The sequence below is a fragment of the Agelaius phoeniceus genome, chromosome 31 (genome assembly GCF_051311805.1).
Source record: "Agelaius phoeniceus isolate bAgePho1 chromosome 31, bAgePho1.hap1, whole genome shotgun sequence".
Classification (NCBI taxonomy): domain Eukaryota; kingdom Metazoa; phylum Chordata; class Aves; order Passeriformes; family Icteridae; genus Agelaius; species Agelaius phoeniceus.
In genome coordinates, this window is record NC_135295.1 from 6,334,753 (window position 1) to 6,344,394 (window position 9,642).

At 42.3% G+C, this 9,642-nt stretch overlaps 1 long non-coding RNA gene across 4 annotated transcripts in view; it reads left to right on the top strand.

Annotated features, from left to right (window-relative positions):
* LOC143696247 (uncharacterized) overlaps positions 1-8,088 on the top strand; it is a 31,720-nt gene extending 23,632 nt beyond the window's left edge. For 2 of the 4 annotated variants that reach the window (XR_013185673.1, XR_013185671.1), the window contains exon 3: positions 489-8,088. This is a non-coding gene — a long non-coding RNA (uncharacterized LOC143696247). The remainder of the gene's footprint in view (positions 1-488) is intronic. The other 2 variants (XR_013185672.1, XR_013185674.1) reach the window with 2 other exon arrangements.
* The last annotated feature ends 1,554 nt before the right edge of the window (positions 8,089-9,642 follow it).

Consider the following 9,642-nt stretch of genomic DNA (forward strand, 5'->3'; position numbering starts at 1 on the left):
CCTCGACCTGGGACGCCACGCCCCAAGCGGTGGCAACACCACTGAGGCACGCGCACTGCCAGATATGATAGTGGAGCCCTGGAAAATATTAAAAGTAGTCTTTGAAAATATTAGGCCTTGTGTTTTCTCAGATCACTGCACCTGCGTAAGTAGTATGATAAATGATATAATTGTTAGATGTGATGATTGTTTAGTAATTAAATGTAATTATTATATAACCATAAGAAGAATCGTGAGAAACTATGTTGGAAATTTAAAGGGGGCTATGTTTAGCTGAAATATGTGTATACAATAGAACAATATAAGTTTGATAATTATCATGAAAGTTATATAACGATAGAGTATAAAACACGTTCACCTCGAATGTATGGTCGGAATCAGATTTGGGTGGAAATCACCCCAATTCCCAGAGCTCTTGAATAAAAAGCACCACATATAATCGCTCATGTGATTATGTGTTTGTGAACGCTAACATTTTGGTGACCCAGATGGGACCCTGTGGGTGCTGCTGAAGCGAGTTTCGCGACTCTACCACGCTCCAGCCAGCACCGAGGGATTCTCGGGGAGCTCGATTGGCCGCGACCACTTCTGCCGCTCGCAACGTCCCCGGAAGAAAGGTAAGGTGCTTTTTACTTTGGTTTGGGTGCCTGCCAATAAGACGCAGCGAAAGCTACGCTTGGTTGGGCTAAAGGAATTCCTGCTGGTACAAGCCTAGGCGCCGTTCCATAAGACAATCGTGAAAGCGTTGCAGGTTTGGCAATTTGTGGTATATTTGGAATGGAGAAACTTAAAGGGATTTTGGGCGGCAACACCTCTATCCCTCAAAGTTCTCCTTTGGGGTGCTTATTAGCACATTGGAAACAGGGTAATTTTGGGGAAGAATTACATAAAGCTAAGCTGATTGATTATTGTAATACATGGTGGCCAGAATATGCCTTGGAGAATGGTGAAAAATGGCCAAAATATGGTACTCTGCAATATAACACTATTTCGCAGTTAATGGGATGAGGTTCCGTATGTTGATTTGTTTTTCTATTTACAGGGAAAGCCAGAATGGCAGGATGAATGTGGATTAATGATGGTTAAAACGTCTGCAAGCAATAAGTGTGGGGTTTGTGAGGAACGTTGTTTAGAACACTTGGCATTGAAAGAAAGTCTGAGTAGGGAAAATTATACAGATATTGATTTACAGGTAGCTCCAATAGGAACAAGAGAACCTAACCCTATGCCACCTGTTTCATCTGTCCCTATCCCACTGCCTGCTCCTAACCCACCTAATCCGAACCTGTCTCGTCTAATACACCCTTCCCTCTTTATCCTCCTCTCCCATCGTCACCTGATCCCTCTTTCTCGGAAGATGAGCAAAACCTAACTGTGGCAGGAAGGAGAGAGAGAGAATCAACGACCCCAGTAGCCCACAGAACCAGGAGTCGGTCTAACCTTGCCCCAGTTATGGATAGAAAAGACATAGGCAGACAAAAACAGACTGTAATCACCCCCTTACGGCAAGGTGTAGGAGTGGAAGGGCCAGTATTTGTAAAAATTACTTTCTCTCCTGCGGATTTAGTTATTTGGAAACAAACAGCTGGAACTTATAGAGAAAATCCTGATAAAATGGCACGAGTAGTAAAAATTGTTATAAAAACTCAAAATCCTGATTGGGATGACATACAGGTACTATTAGATACTTTAATGGATTCTACTGAGAAAGAGATGGTACTTAAGGCAGCCAAAGAGAGGGCAAGAGAAGATATCAGAAATGGGCTAGTAACAGGGAATTTAGATGTGAATTTCCCAACCGAGGATCCAAATTGGGACACTAATTCATTAACTGATATAAGGAGACTATGGAAATATCAAGAGTGGATCCAAATAGGAGTTCAGAATGCTGTGCCCAAAACTATAAATTGGTCTAAACTATATGAAGTTTGGCAGGAAAAGAAGGAATCTCCCATTGCGTTTTTGGAAAGGCTTAAGGAGGTAGCAAGAAAATATACAGATCTCAAAATGGACACAGAACAAGCAAAGGTTCAGCTTGCGCTCATATTTTTGGGCCAATCACAGGACGACATTCGTAGAAAATTGCAAAAATTAGAAGGGGAAGAACTAAGGAATTTGGATAAGCTACTTGAAGTTGCTTGGAAGGTATACAGCAATCGTGAAAGAGAAACTAGTAAAAGGCAACAGCAGAATCTGTTGGCAGTAATACAAGGAAAAGGGAACCCAAATTTCAGGGGTCGTAACAGGAATAATCAAAATAGGAGACCAGTCATGCAAAGGTTAAGCCTAAATCAATGTGCATATTGCAAGTGGGAGGGGCACTGGAAGCAAGATTGTCCAAGCTTGAATAACCAGTTTCACCAGGACAGTCAGTTCCAGCAGGTTACCAAGGAGATGGTTTTTGGGGAGTATACCAGCTGACTAGACATAGAACCGGTAGAACAAGTTAAGGAACCCGTTATAAATATACAATTAGGGCATAAAGAGGTCAAATTTCTAATAGATACAGGAGCTACTTACTCAGTATTGAATGATTTGCAACGATAAATTGGGGACAAGGAAACAACAATAGTCGGCGCTACAGGGAAAGAGGAAAAACAACCATTCTTGCAACCCCTAGATTTGGGAACAAAGTTATAACACACGACTTCCTATACGTACCTGAGTGTCCTGCTTTTAGGGAGAGATTTGCTAGCAAAACTTGATGCAGTAATAACCTTTGAAAATGGAGAGGTTATAATGAAAATACTTGAATCAAAGACGGGACAGATATTAATGATCAAAGAAAAACCTGTTCCCTCTATCCCTAGGGAGGTAGAAGATGCAGTAATTCCCTCTGTATGGGAGACAGATATACCAGGGAAATCTAAATTGGCACAACCAGTGCATATAGAATTAAAGGAAGGGGCAAGGGCTGTACAAGTCAAACAGTATCCCATAAAACCAGAAGCATGGCAAGGAATAGTAAAGATTATTGAAAAATTCTTGAAATACCAAATTTTAGAAGAATGTGAATCAGAATTTAATACACCAATATTTCCAGTAAAGAAGCCAAATGGTGAATATAGATTAGTGCAGGATTTGAGAGCGATAAATAAGATAACAAAGGACATTTATCCAGTGGTAACAAATCCTTACACATTGCTAACATCCGTAAAAGAGAAATATAAGTGGTTTACTGTAATTGATTTAAAAGATGCCTTTTTCTCCATCCCCCTTGACAAAGAAAGTAGGAAAGTGTTTGCTTTTGAGTGGGAAAACCAGGGAATGGAAGGGAATGGAAGAAAAACCCAGCTCACCTGGACACGACTCCCACAAGGCTACAAGAACTCCCCACCCTATTCGGAAACCAACTGGCAAAGGAGCTGGAGATTTGGACCAAAAATGGGCAAGTACCAAGAGACCAATACCTGTTGTTGCAATATGTTGATGATATACTAATAGCTACAGAAGAAAAGGCAACTTGTATAAAGGTAACCATTGAGATTTTAAATTCACTGGGAATGGGAGGTTACAAAGTATCCAGAGGAAAGGCACAAATTGCCCAACAGACTGTGATTTACCTGGGATGTGAAATTTCACAAGGGCAATGAAAACTAGGCACTAACCGTATCCAAGCCATTTGTGCTATTCCAGAGCCCCAGAATTTACATGAGCTGCGAGTCTTCCTCGGGATGGCAGGATGGTGTCGCCTGTGGATCGTGGACTATGGACTGATTGTGAAGCCCCTCTATGAAGCTCAGAAGACGCAGCCATTCACCCGGGGCAAACCACAGAAGGACGCCTTCCTAAAATTAAAGGAAGCACTGACAACTGCTCCAGCATTAGGGTTACCCGATCTGTCTAAAGATTTTCAGCTGTTTGTACATGAAAGGCTGCGCCTAGCACTCGGAGTCCTGACCCAACATCTGGGAAGCTGGAAAAGGCCGGTGGGCTACTTTTCCAAACAACTTGACAACATAAGTGCCAGCTGGCCTCCATGTCTGCGGGCAGTTGCAGCCACTGTGATGCTGATACAAGAAGCCAGGAAGCTTACTATGGGAAGACACAAAGATGTACCACACATGGTAACCACTGTCTTAGAGCAGAAGGGGGGCCATTGGCTATCCCCAAGCAGGATGATGTCACATTAAAAACAACTAACCTTTTGAATCCAGCTTTGTTCCTAGGTACTACAACTGAAGAAGGCCCATTAGAGCATGACTGTGTGGAGGTAATAGAATACACCTATTCAGCAAGAGAAGACCTGAAAGATGTCCCGCTAGAACAGCCAGAGTGGGAGCTATTTACAGATGGGAGCAGCTTTGTGGAAAATGGAACCAGATACGCTGGGTATGCGGTAACAACAGTCAGTACAGTAGTGGAGGCAAAGGCATTACCACCAAATACATCTGCCCAGAAGGCAGAACTGGTTGCTTTAACCAGGGCACTAGAATTAAGTGAAGGGAAAAAGGTAAATATCTGGACTTACTCAAAATATGCTTTTGGAGTGGTGCATGTACACAGAGCACTGTGGAAAGAAAGAGGATTACTATCTTCTCGAGGTACGCACATTAAACATCAGGATGCAGTCCTGAAATTGATAAAAGCAGTACAAAAACCTGAACAAGTGGCAATTATACACTGTAAAGCACACCAATCAGGAAACTCCAAAATCTGTGAGGGAAATCGAAAGGCAGACTGGGCAGCCTGACAGGTTGCTCAAAGGGTGCAAACAACAATGGCATCGATACCTTTAAAGCTTAATGTATCCCAATTCAATTTGCCTCCAGAACCAAAATATTTAGTAGAAGATGAGAGACTGGCACATTTGCTAAATGCACAAAAGAATTCAGAGGAATGGTATGTGACTGCACAAGGACAAATAGTGGTACCCCCCTTGATAATGACAGAAGTTCTACAAATTAAACATAACGAATGTCACTGGGGAGCAGAGGCATTGGTAAAATTGCTAAAGCAAAGTTTAATTTCAGTACAGATGTTAAGAATGGCAAAATCAGTATTGTCAAAATGTGATAGCTGCTTGAAAAACAACCCAGTGGCTAGGCGACAAGCACAGCTAGGAAGAATTCAGATAGGAATAGAGCCAGGAGACTATTGGCAGGTAGATTTTGTAGAACTGCCAAGAACTCGAGGATACCAATACCTGTTGGTGGGGGTTGACACATTCTTTGGGTGGCCAGAAGCCCTTCCCTGTCGCACAAACCAAGCAAAGGAAACAGTTAAGTGGTTACTACAGGAGATTATTCCCAGGTTCGGGGTACCCCTAGGGGTATCATCAGATAGGGGGCCCCATTTCATAGCTACAGTAGTAAGAGAGGTAAGTAGATTGCTGGGGATAACCTGGGACCTCCACACACCGTGGAGACCCCAGTCGAGTGGACAGGTAGAGAGGATGAATTAGACACTAAAAAGGCAAATCAATAAAATATGCCAAGAAGCCAAATTACAGTGGCCCCAGGCTTTGCCAATAGCACTGTTGAGGATTCCGGATAAAGCCTAGGAGTGGGATGTCAGTCAGTCCTTATGAGATATTGTATGGGAAACCACATGAATCTCCAGAGCCTAACCCTAATGTACACATCACAGGAAAGCAGGAAGTGTATAATTATGTTCTGTCTCTTGGGAAAGTTTTAGTTCGGCTCCGGAGCATCCTCGTGTGGAATAGACTGCTGACTCTCGAGAATCCAGTTCATAACATACATCCAGGAGACAAGGTGTACATCAAGAACTGGAATGAAGAACTGCTGAAAGAAAAGTGGAGTGGACCCCATCAGGTACTACTGACCACCTTTACAGCAGTCAAAGTAGCCGGCGTGGACCCCTGGATTCACTATACCCAAGTGAAGAAAATCCATCCTGGATCACAGACTGTGTAAACTGTGGAACCAACAAGGCTGCAGATAAGATGTGTTTAATCACTTTGAGAATGCTATCAGTAATTGTGCTAATGTTATAGTCATTAATGTCTTTGGGATGTGGAATGCAAAATGATCAACTAACTTCTCTTCATTCTAGACTGAAGAGAGAGGTACAAGCAGAAACACAGGTGATAAAGGTTTCTAATGCAGTTCGGGCTGAGAATGTAATGATCGGATTAGTCAAAGATTTTGCCAAAATGCAAAACACCAGTAGAATAACTGCCTGTCTGCCAATACCAAAGGCAGCAGGAGACCCAGTAAATTGGGGAATCATAACATCAAAATTACCTGAAATACAAAAGAACAAAACAATTACATGTAAACAGGTACCCGAATCGAGGCAAGTAATCAAGGAAACTTGGGAGAAAATAGGAACATGGATGAGACCCATGGACCAGAAAGACTGTATTCTAAGTGATGGCACACTAGGAACCTCTATGGGAGAATCAGGAGGCATCACACAATGGCAATGCTATTTACCACACTATAAAACGATTATAGAAAATGTTACAGAAACTACTCTGGTATGGAAGTGTGAGGCCAAGGATCAGAAAAATCAGATAGAGCCTTGGGACAGTGCATGGTCTGTGAGTATTCTTCAAAGATTCCAATATATAGCAAACACCCCTTGGTGTATTTAAGTGAGAAGGCCCCGAGAATGAAACAGATCCAGCAATAACGAACACTGCCACCAGTAGCAGAACGAGGGCAGACAAAGTAAGTTGGTGGGCATGTAATAAAACTTATGACTGCACTTCTGATGATATAGAGATAAAACAGATGCCACCCCTGGCAATAGCCCTACAAATTGGTTGTGCTTGCAGAGGGATCAAACGTAAACAAGGCAGAGTGAATTATAAAGCAGTTATAGGATGTACCAGAATTACAATCCGAGGTCCAGGACAATTTGTATGGGCAGCAAGCAATGGTACCTGGACAACACATCTGCCTGTAGACAGGAAAGTAAAGGAAATTACTTTGGGCCTTCCAACCTTATGTCCACTTTGGAAAAAGTCCCCATTTAATGGAAAACATGAACTTCTGCAGATAAGAGCAAGACGGGAAGTTCTAGACAATGAAAATCCAGATGACACCTGGCAAGAACCCTCTAGTGGAGTGAAATTTGGGTGGGCCCTAGAGTCATTACTTGGTCCTATAGCAAACTATCAGAGTAGGGAGATGCTGTACAAACTTACAGGTCAGGTAGATAGACTGGCAAGAGTCACCCGGGAAGGATTTAAAGAATTAAACATACAATTACAAGCCGCCACAAAAATGACTTTACAAAATCGATTAGCCTTAGATTTGTTACTCCTGAAAGAGCATGGAGTATGTGGATTTTTAAAGGGACAAGTTGATCATTGCTGCGTTCATATCCCAAATGTAACTGCAGATGTAGAATATGACATCAATCAGTTGAAACAAATAGAGCATGAAGCACAAGAAGAGCAAAAGGACTTGACTACAAGCTGGCTAGGAAAAATCTTTAAAGTGTTAGGATGGAATGTAAGTTCATGGATTAAATCTATCATTGAGAGTGTGATAATCCTACTAATTGTATTCTTAGCAATTTGGTTAGTTTACAGCATCTTAAAGGGAGAGATACAGAAGAAAACGTCCTGGAACCAGAAAATAATAAAGGCCCTGACTCGAGATCCATGCCCACCATCTACTGGTTCTCCAGTTCGTGATAGCATCCACATCAACCATGGATTTGAAGAATGTCAAGTATAAATTGAGGAATAAAGGACTGTATCAAGTGAAAATATTTACACCTATATGAAGTGAAAATGCTTTCAAAGGGGGGAATGATAGTGGAGCCCTGGAAAATGTTAAAAATAGTCTTTGACAATATTAGGCCTTGTGTTTTCTCAGATCACTGCACCTGCGTAAACAGTATGATAAATGATATAATTGTTAGATGTGATGATTGTTTAGTAATTAAATGTAATTATTATATAACCATAAGATGATTCATGAGAAACTATGTTGGAAATTTAAAGGGGGCCTATGTTTAGCTGAAATATGTGTATACAATAGAACAATATAAGTTTGATAATTATCATGAAAGTTATATAACGATAGAGTATAAAACACGTTCACCTCGAATGTATGGTCGGAATCAGATTTGGGTGGAAATCACCCCGATTCCCAGAGCTCTTGAATAAAAAGCACCGCATATAATCGCTTATGTGATTATGTGTTTTTGAATGCTAACAGATACACCTCGTCTCACCTGAAAACGCCACAAGCCAAACTGGATTGAAGAGTGGCCCCTCTCTAAAGCCAAGCTGTGCGCCCTAAACATCTTCATGGAAGAACAGCTCGCAAAAGGCCACATAGTAGAGTCTGACAGCCCTTGGAACTGTCCAGTCTTCATTCTACCAAAGCCTGGAACAAATAGGTGGAGGCTCCTCCACAACCTTTGCAGAATCAATGAGGTCATCGAGGACATGGGCCATCTCCAGCCTGGCCTGCCCTCCCCATCAATGCTGCCTACAGACTGGACACTTGCTATCATAGACATTAAGGACTGTTTCTTCAGCATTCCTCTACACCCTGAGGATGCTCCACAGTTTGCTTTCTCCGTTCCCTCTCTTAACAAAGAGGCTCCGCTCAAAAGATATCATTGGTGTTACCTTCCTCAAGGCCTGAAAAACAGTTCCACTATTTGCCAGTGGTACATGGCTCACATCCTGTCTCCCGTTCGGAAATTTTTTCCAGACAGTATCATCCACCACTATATGGATGATATCCTTGTGTGTGCTTCAGATAAAGCTTACTTGGACAAAATGGTTAAAAAGACTATTGAAACCATAGAAAAGGCAGGAATGGAGATTCGTGAGGATAAAATCCAGTACACCAAGCCATGGACTTACCTTGGAGTCCAGATCTGGGAAAGAACCATCGTACCTCAGCAGCTCACCATATTTGACGACCCAAAAACCCTCAGGGACTTACACAGCCTTTGCGGATCCATCAACTGGGTACGTCCACTGCTAGGAATTACAACAGAGGACCTTGCTCCCCTGTTCAATCTTCTTCATGGGCATAAAGACCTGGACTCTCCCTGCACTCTCACAGAAGAAGCCAGAGGTGCCATCACCAATGTCCAGAAAGCCCTGTCTTCACACAAAGCCCATCGCTTTGAGCCCAGCCTGCCTTTCCAGTTCATCATCCTGGGAAAAGCACCTCAATTCCATGGACTGATTTTCCAATGGGACTTCCAGCTTCGAGACCCTCTGTTGATACTGGAATGGGTCTTTACAAATAGCCAGCCTACAAAGACACTTACCACCTACCAGGAGGTCATAGCACATTTAATAAAAAAGGCTAGAACTCGCCTCCACTCTCTTTCAGGATGTGAGTTCACATGCATATACTTGCCAATAACCCTTACAGACTTGGAGCATTTGATCCAGACCAATGAGAGCCTCCAGTTTGCCCTAGATAGCTATACGGGCCAAACTTCAGTTAAGATCCCAAAACACAAACTTTTTAACCCTGATGTAACCTTCCATTTGATTCCAAAATGAATCCAAAGTAGAAAACCTCTCAAAGCTCTAATCATCTTTACAGATGGCTCAGGGTCTTCCCACAAGTCAGTGATTACATGGAAAGACCCCCAAACACAAGATTGGCACTCTGACATACAAATAGTGGAGGGATCTCCACAGTTTGCAGAATTGGCAGCTGTTGTCAGAGCCTTTGAAAAATTTAA